The sequence below is a fragment of the Myotis lucifugus genome, unplaced genomic scaffold (assembly GCF_000147115.1).
Source record: "Myotis lucifugus unplaced genomic scaffold, Myoluc2.0 scaffold_263, whole genome shotgun sequence".
NCBI classification, from domain to species: Eukaryota; Metazoa; Chordata; class Mammalia; order Chiroptera; family Vespertilionidae; genus Myotis; species Myotis lucifugus.
This window is the reverse complement of record NW_005871311.1, coordinates 763,621-772,677: the sequence shown is the minus strand read 5'-3', so window position 1 is coordinate 772,677 and position 9,057 is coordinate 763,621.

The following is a 9,057-nucleotide window of genomic DNA, read 5'->3' as shown; positions in this document are numbered from 1 at the left end:
CACAGGGCTGAGAGAAGATACATTTCCATAACACAAGGAAGCCAGGTGCAGTTACATCTCCATAAGACAAGGAAGCAGCAACAGATATATTTCCATAAGACAAGGGAACTGGAAGTAGCCAAGAAAGGCCTATATTTACAAAATAAAGAGAAGGAAGCCCTTCATTCAGATGGAAAAGAAGAAAGCCCAGAGGAATGGAAGGACTATGGAGGAGGAGGGCCTCAGGAATCACTATAGCAACCAATTTGAAGGGGAATATTGACCAATCAGAGGAGATATCAGGACACAGGCGCTGCAGCCTTTATAAACCATAGGGAAAAGGAACTCAGTGGGACCCTTTCCCCCTCCCTACTTGGGACTCCATTCTGTGGGACTCTTTCCCTCTCCCCACATGGCAATAAATCTCCACCTTTGCTATACCACTTTCTGTCCGTGGATTCATTCTTCGATTTCGGCGGACAAAGAATCCGGGTTCCAGTCCAAAAATTCCGTATCACTAGTTCCAGGTTTTTCTAACAATGGAATTGTAAAGGACATTTCTTCATCAGGACTTGAGAGGAAACACAAAGATATAATAAAGAATGCTCCTCCAAATGTCTACATTTCTATAACTGCATCTTAATTTTAACTTAAATAATGCTGAAGGGCATAGTAGAGAGGAGAGAGGGAGAAAAGGGGGGGGGGGTAAGGGGGAGAGAAAGAGAAAGTTATTCTCCCTATCCTTTAAAGAAGGGAAAATCAGAATACAGTGTTATGTTTAAGCACTGTAGCTTCCCTGGGCTGGCTCTGCTTAATAAAATTTTCATTTCTTTGTCTCTTTCAATACTGGAGTTTTGACTTATAATCTGGACAAATGCACTGCCTAAAAACCTCTTTGAAGTAGGCAGGATTAAAAAAGCAAACAGCCCGGCCAGTGTAGCTCAGTAGTTGAGTGTCGATCTATGAACCAGGAGGTCACAGTTCAATTCTAGGTCAAGGCATATGCCCGGGTTTTGGGTTCCATCCACAGTGTGGGGTGTGCAGGAGTCAGCTGATCAATGATTCGCTCTCATCACTGATGTTTCTATCTCCCTCTCCTTTCCTCTCTGAAATCAATTTTAAAAAATTAAAAAAATAAGTAAAAAGACAGACAAAAAAGAACATCCCCACCCTGCTATTGCAGGGAAGAAACTCACCCCCTGCCTTTGAATGACCAGGGCAAACATTTTATTCAGGTCTCCAGGCTAAGGAGAAAAAAATCAGAAAATTAATGAAATGAAAATGAAACCCAAAAAGAAATGCTGGGAGCCTTAGAAAGTACAGAGAACAAAGGGACAGCGAGAGCCATGAATAGTAATGAGATTCCTACTACACCGATATCAGGAGCTATTCTTTTGTGTCCATTTAGCCAAGGCCTCAAGTCACCTCCTCGCAATCAAAGAAACCCAATCTATTAAGTCTTCTACAGAATTGAAACATTCAGTGACACTGGAAACTGTGTAAGCAGTAACTCTAAATGTGTGTGTGTGTTATTGGGGCAGATTCATGTCCCATTTTGTCTGAATATATAAATAGACAACCACAAATGCTAAAATTAAAAATACTCCTAAGATGTGAGAATATGCTAAATTATTTCTATATACATATTTGGCTTCCTCATGGGGAGCGGTATCATTTCACAATAATGATCATTATGTTTATTATCAATTATTTTACCTGCAATAATTAGGTCAACATTTAAAAAGAGAACTAAAAATAAACCTGTGAGATAAATATTATTTCCATTTTACAGATAAATAGTACACTAAGGCTTGGGGGAGTTACACAGTTTGATCAGGGTCACGCAGAGCTGGGGCTGGAGGACTTGAACTTGCTGTGTGTGACCACAGAGGCTTAGCTTTTAACCAATAGGTCTCTCAGCGCTCAGAAACACATTGCTTTCAGAAGGAGATACAGCATAAACTGATCACTCAGATTTTTCAAATATTATCTGAGGCAACCAGGGACAAGACCAGTGCTTGCAAAGAAAACAACTACAACAACAATATTAATGGTAATAATAATCCTCATAAATTTATTATTATTAAATTAACTAGAGGCCCAGTGCCCGGCCAGCAATCGGGGCTGATCCGGGCGTCTGGCCCAGTCCCAATCAGGGCCGTGGGAGGTTGGCAGGCAGGGAGAAGGGGCCGTGGGAGGTTCTGATCAGGGCAATCAGGGCCAGCCAGCTGGGGGGAGAGGCTACGGGAGGTTGGCCATGGGAACTCACTGACCACCAGGGGGCAGCTCCTGCGTTGAGCATCTGCCCCCTGGTGGTCAGTGTACGTCATAGCGACTGGTCTACTGGTCATTCTGTTGTAATGGTCGCTTAGGCTTTTATATATAAAGATATTTATAGCTATAATATATATACATTATCACCATTTGCACATTTTTAAACTAAGGACAAAGCAGGGACATAGAAGGTCCAAGTTTATAGTGTTAGCAAGTACACATTTAATTAAAACGTCCGGTAGGAAGACTAGTGCCCTTGGGTTAAAAGCTGTCTTCTCTTAGACCTGGGCATGAACTCCTGATGAGTCACTCAGTCTCAATAAAATTCTCTTTCTTTGGTTGTCACATGCCTTTTAAACAGTAACTATCCTGCACTTCTCACAGTACTTCTTCAATGACGAAATCCCAATTCCAGTTTCTTATGAAAAAATTAGAAGGAAATATACCCGTGGACAGAACAGCCAGGTGACCATCACCGCAGGCTTGAGGCTGGAGAAGGGCAGGCACCCAAAGGCCCTTTCGCCCCTGCTTTTGCTCTGAATTCTCCTTCTCTTTGGAGATCAAAGGTCAACACTGCTATAAGAATCCAAGTGGCCACAGGGAATTGGAGGGGATGACTTTAAACTTATTTTCATATCTGAGCTGACAGGAGAGGTAAGAAAAGACAAGCGAACTTCCCTTGAGGAGAAGGTGCTAATCACAGTACATACTTTCACTGCAAACCCTGACACAGGACTGGGGGAGCATGCCTTTGTTAGGGTCCATGGGTGGAGTGCTTTGGGGTTCCTGGACTAGGGCCAGAGTGTCGATTCAAACTGCAAAGTGGGGTTTAGCAGGAGGGTGTTCCCTAAGGTGCTCATAAAACATACAGGCACTGGGTGACAGGGGGAAACTGTTGATAGCAAGGGTTGTTGGGAAAGCCCTATTGGGAACTTGCATTTGCTTGTGACTCAGGGGCTGCTATCTAGGGCATGCACTTACATGATGGGACTAGTGTCAGTTAAGGACCCAACGGGCCTCTTCCCTGGAAAACAATGGATGCTGAGGTAGCAATACCATGGAGTAGCCTAGCTGAACTCTCAACACTATGGTAACTTTGGTTAAATTCTTAATTTTCTGAGCAGCCTTATTTTATAGATGAGAAAATGGAGTATCTAATTTATAAGGTTGTAACAGACATTAAGGGATATAACAAATCAAAGTGCTTAGCAGAGCACCTGAGAAGTAGTCAGTAAATGATAATTCTTCTTTTTGTTTTGCTTTAATAACAATTATTTTTTACAAATATATTATCTACAAACGAGAAGTGATTGATCTAGATCAGGGGTGGGCAACCCCTGGCACGCGTGCAAAACATGGCACGCCAGTAACTTTTGCTGGCACGCGAAACCCTCTCTTATAAGCTTCCATTTACAATTTTTTTCTTAATATCGACTTTTTTATTTTTCAGATAAATTCAGTGTAGGTGCATCTTAGATAAATAAATAATTTTACATAACAAGTTATCTTAAAGACCATAGACATGGATTGACGAGAGAGGGGAAGAGCAATTTCTATGCCTCTGCCTTAACTCTCCCTGCCTTCCTAGATCCGACCAGTGTTTTGGTTTCATCCACATACGCTTGTGAATCTTTGTTCTCAGTGATGAATTTTGTTAAGTCTCATAATAGGAGTAGCCTGACAGATGAAAGTAGTAGCTCATGCATATCTCTGAAGGTCACGAAATATAAACCTGATGTAAAATCTCTGTCATCAGTGATGCAGCAGCAAAAGTCCCACTGATAATATCAAACGGAGTCATAAAGTTTTCTGTCGGACTATCAGTGTACATGTATACATTAAAAAATAAATGTATTTTTTCATCATCATATACTGTGTTTTTGTCGCTCGAATGAATTTTATTATTTCTTCAAGGTTCTTCACATACATACACCTTAAGAGATATCAAGTAGGTGTAACATGTTCTCAAAAGATTAGGGTTGGCATGCAGAAGAATTTTGAGATTTTGCTGGTTTTGGCACGCACTCACAAAAAGGTTGCCCACCCCTGATCTAGATGCATGAGGAAGACCAATGTACAGGTAACAGGAATCATGTGTCTATAAAAAGAGCAGAAATAATGTGTACATTGACTATTTTTGTTTTAGTTTTATTTTTGTTAATCCTTACCTGAGGATATTTTTTCCATTGATTTTGAGAGAGAATGGAAGGAAAAGGGAGGGAGGGGGAGAAAGAGAAACATCACTGTGAGAGAGACACATCGATTGGCTGCCTCCTACACACACCCCCACCGGGGTCCAGGAGGAACCCACAACCCAGGCATGTGCCCTTGACTAGAAATCAAACCTGCCACCCTTCGGTGCAAGGGCTGAAGTTATAACCCGAGCTACACTGGCCAGGGCAACAGGTATAAATGGCTAATTTTAATATAAAAGAATCAATACATTATATACTACATGAAAAAATAAAGAAGCTATAATAAGTTGAGTGGCACTTGCCAACAACTATGAAGGCTCATAACAACTTCACATTTAAAAATAATAAAAGGACACAGAAAGGTAAGTAACTGGCTGAGAACCAAATCTGAATTCAGATTTCACACCTGCGGCCATGATTCAGCTACTAAAAATGCTACTCCTTTTCCGTCCATCTGGCTCTACCTTGTGCCCCAAGGCATCTAGGGGTGATGAGCATCTTTAACATTTTCGTGCTTCTTCCTTCTCTACATTCTGATTCTGCCCTTTGGCCCCCAAGTCGTGGGACTCGGGCAGAAATCCTCACACAGCACTCTGCAACTGACCTTTAGTGCTTCAACTCAACTTTGCCTTTTCGGGTGAGCAGTATTTTACACGAAGATTATATGTGGCTCGACCTATGAACCAAGAGGTCGCGTTCGATTCCTGGTCAGGACTCATGCCCAGGTGGCTGGCTAGACCCCCGTAGAGGGCATGCAGGAAGCAGAGGATCGACTGATAATTCTCTCTCATCGCTGATGTTTCTCTCTCGCTCTCCCTCTCTCTTCTTCTCTGAAATCAATAAAAATATATATATTTTTAAAAAAGATTGTATGACATTTTCAACCAAACCCACACCAGCTATGGAAGTACATACACTCCCCATCCCCAAGCAACTATCACTAATGTTGCCAGAGCTGATATGAGCACACACTGTGGGCAAGCATTCTGGGATCCTTGACTACACAGAGGGTAAGGAAATGCCAGCTTCGACCTGGTGTTCCACCTCAGAATCTAACCAGCCAACCTGTACAGGTGGGTTGAGGTGTGGGACAAGAAGGGGAGCTTATGCCCAGCCAGCATGGCTCCGTGGTTGAGCATCGACCTATGAACCAGAAGGTCACGGTTTGATTCCCCGTCAGGGCACATGCCTGGGTTGCAGGCTTGATCACCCCAGTGTGGGTGTGCAGGAGGCAGCCTGATCAATGATTCTCACTCATCATTGATGTTTCTCTCTCTCTTCCTCTCTGAAATCAATAAAAAATTATTTTTTTTAAAAAAGGAGAGCTTATTCTACAATGCAACTCTGGGAGAGGCTACGATAAGTAATGGTTAGTGCTAGGTTTTATTTAGTGACAATTACAGATGCCACATCGGTTTGGAATTCTGTAACTGCACTCACAACCAAAGAAACCAAAGTAAAGAGTAAAGAAAAAAAAAGGGATTAGTGTCATTTCCCAAGGACCTAAATGGTTATTTATTGCAGACATAACAACTCTGAGTTGGAATTTGTTCCTTAATTCTCCCCACCGTTGCTGTAGTTAAGATTGCTGCTTTTTATTTGGAAGTGTGACTTCGCTTGTAGTTTTGTCGTTTTTTCCCCATAAAGACTTCATAAGAGCTTAAGGGGCTAATATTTTCTGGTGTATGTGCGTTAAATATTAATGGCAGTTTGTTCTGAGAGTCTGCCTTCCCCACAGAGTCTTTAAAAGATGAATTATACCCAAAGTTATGACATTACATGAGAGCAGCAGCAATCTTCTCCATAATGAAGTCATTTGTTCGTCAGCCTTAAAATATTCAGTGGCTCGCTATGGCTCCTCTTCTCCCTCCTCCCTCCGAGGCCAGGAAGCTTGGAAATGCACCCCACACACCTGGCCCTTCCTTAGCATTGGGTCTGGTGTAGTTTTGCTCACCCCTCCCTTGGCGTTTGACTCTTCAACACAATTACATTAAGAAATAAATTGTAGCCCTTTTCTCCAAGAATTAGTGCACATTTCAATGCTCAGTAGCAATTGGCAAGAGGAGCTCTTTTATTTAAATATTGGAACCAGTGCATTCAATGCTGCGCTGGGGGTGAGGCGCGAGGAGGAAGTTTGCGGAGGAGCCAGGCACCAAGGGCTTAGGTGTTGAGGATGATGGATTCTCTGCCCTGAAGAAGTTGATATCTGTCAGTATTGCAACGAACTCCTTCAGGCTTGCAGGCATTTACTGGGTGCCTAGTATGTTCCAAGGACTGTGCTCTGTGCTCCATGCTGGAAAAATAAATATGAACCTGGTGTTGATATTCTCTTCAGGCTCCTACTTTCCAGGGAGGAGCTTGTGGTGTGAAAAGTGCCAGGGAGACTAAAGGAGTCAAACTAGCTTACCTATGAAAAGGAAATACCTGGGCTTATAAAACTGGAAACTCCAAAGCCCATCCTGAGATGATAACCACTCTCTATAGCTCTGGCCGAAATCCTGAATGAGAGGTGGTGAGAGAGTGGGGGCGAGGGGAAGGCAGGGGCTCTCACCACTCAGACTTAGGATACTGCCCAGCTTTGAAGCAAACACACTCTGCACTGACAGTCCCACGAGGGGGGACACAAAACAAGGAAACAGGTAAGTAAGCAGTCATTTTCCAAAGAAAACGATGGAGCTATAAGCAAAGGAAGAAAAAGGAAGAATAGCCCCAAACAATAAGGCCTTTTAAAACAATCTAATCCGCTCAACCTGGCACAGAAATATGGATTTGCTTAAAGTAAGGCAGTCCAGAGGAACAAGCAAACCCAATAGTAAGACATAGATTTGTGCAATAATTTATAGCTTGCAAAACACACGTACACGCAATAGAGCAGCCAATGCTCAGGAAACTGTAAAATTCACATTGAACACAGAAGGTGAGTCATATGCCCAAGACCAAGGGTTGAATATTCCAACTTACACTCTATTACTGCAAGCCTGGTCCAAGGAGAAGAAAGTAAAAGATATAATTCACTTCACTTTCCTGGGTTTCGGGGTGTTTTTTATCTATAAAGTTGGATAATATGACAGTAAAATCAATTTTATAAAGTTAGATGCTAGCATTTAGTCAATGTGTCATACAAATGAGTATAATTTCTTAATTAAATATTATATGATCGTTTAATAGAAAAATAAGCTTAACTAACTCTGTTATTTTCAGACCTGTCCCTCTAAAATATCTTATTAATCTTTCAATTCCTAGAGCCGATTATGCTCTCATTTAGTTCTCATCAAAATCAATGAGAGGCTGGGCCAGTGTTTGCTCAGTGGTTGATCATCACCCCATGAACCAGGAGGTCCCATTTCGATTCCCAGTCAGGCATATGCCTGGGTTTCGGGCTCAATCCCCAGTGGGGGGCATGCAGGAGGCAGCCAATCAATGATTCTCTCTCATCATTGATGTTTCTATCTCTCCCCCTTTCCCTTCCTCTCTCTGTAATCAATAAAACGTATTTTTTAAATGAATGAGGAATTGATGAAATATACGAATGAGTAAATGAAAAAATACTTGCTCTGACTCAGAGTCTACCATGTGATTCAGCGAAAGCAGCAGTAACCAGGCATTTTATAACTCTAAATGGCAATATAAGAAAGGAGGAAAGGCTTGAAATCAAGTATGTTGTTCTTCAATTTAAGAAGCTCGAAACTTAAGAAGCTTAATGTGTAAACAAAACACAAAGAAAAGAAATGATCAAGATAAAAGCAGAACTCAATGAAACGGAAAAGACAAGCAACAGAGAAAACTAATTTAGAAAAAAAATGCTAATTGGCATCATGGTGCGTTCTATCAAATACTTAAGGAAGAAATAAGACCAATATTACACAAACACTTTCGGGAAATAGAGGGAGAACACTTGCATGCTTTTTGAACAAAGCCAGTATGCCAATCTCTGTCATAAAAATAGATGCAAAAATCCTTGACAGAATACTAGGAATACAAATCCAGGAATAAATAAAAAGGATCACATATTATCCTCATGTAGGTTTTATCTTAGGAATGCAAGTTTGTTTCAGTATTCAAAAACCAAATTATTGAAAGTCACCCCACTAACAGAATAAGAGAAAAAGTTATGTGATCATAGTAATAAATAGAGTATTTTATGAAATTCAACATCCATTCCTTTAAAAATATGTAAATGAAGCCTCTTGGCAAACTGGAAATATAATGAAATTTTATGAACTTAATAAAGAGCATCAGAAACAGAAAAATCTATAAACAAAATCATACACAACAGTTAAAGGGCTTACCCTCTAAAATTGACAAAATGAGAATGTCCGTCCACTCTTAAAGCTTCTATTTAATATCTGCTAGCATGTGTAATAACTCAAGAAAAAGGAATAAAGTGCACAAAGATAAAAAGTAGAAAGTATATCATAATTGTCAACACAAAATATTACAAGGTACATATTTAAAAACCTGATAGACTTAATAAATGAATCTATAAAGATTTCAGGATAAAGAATCAATATACAAATATCATTTATGTTTCTATCTACTAGCAACAAAACAAATAGAAAATAAATTTTAAAAAATATTTACAATGAAGTTAAAAAACAGAAATTAATTT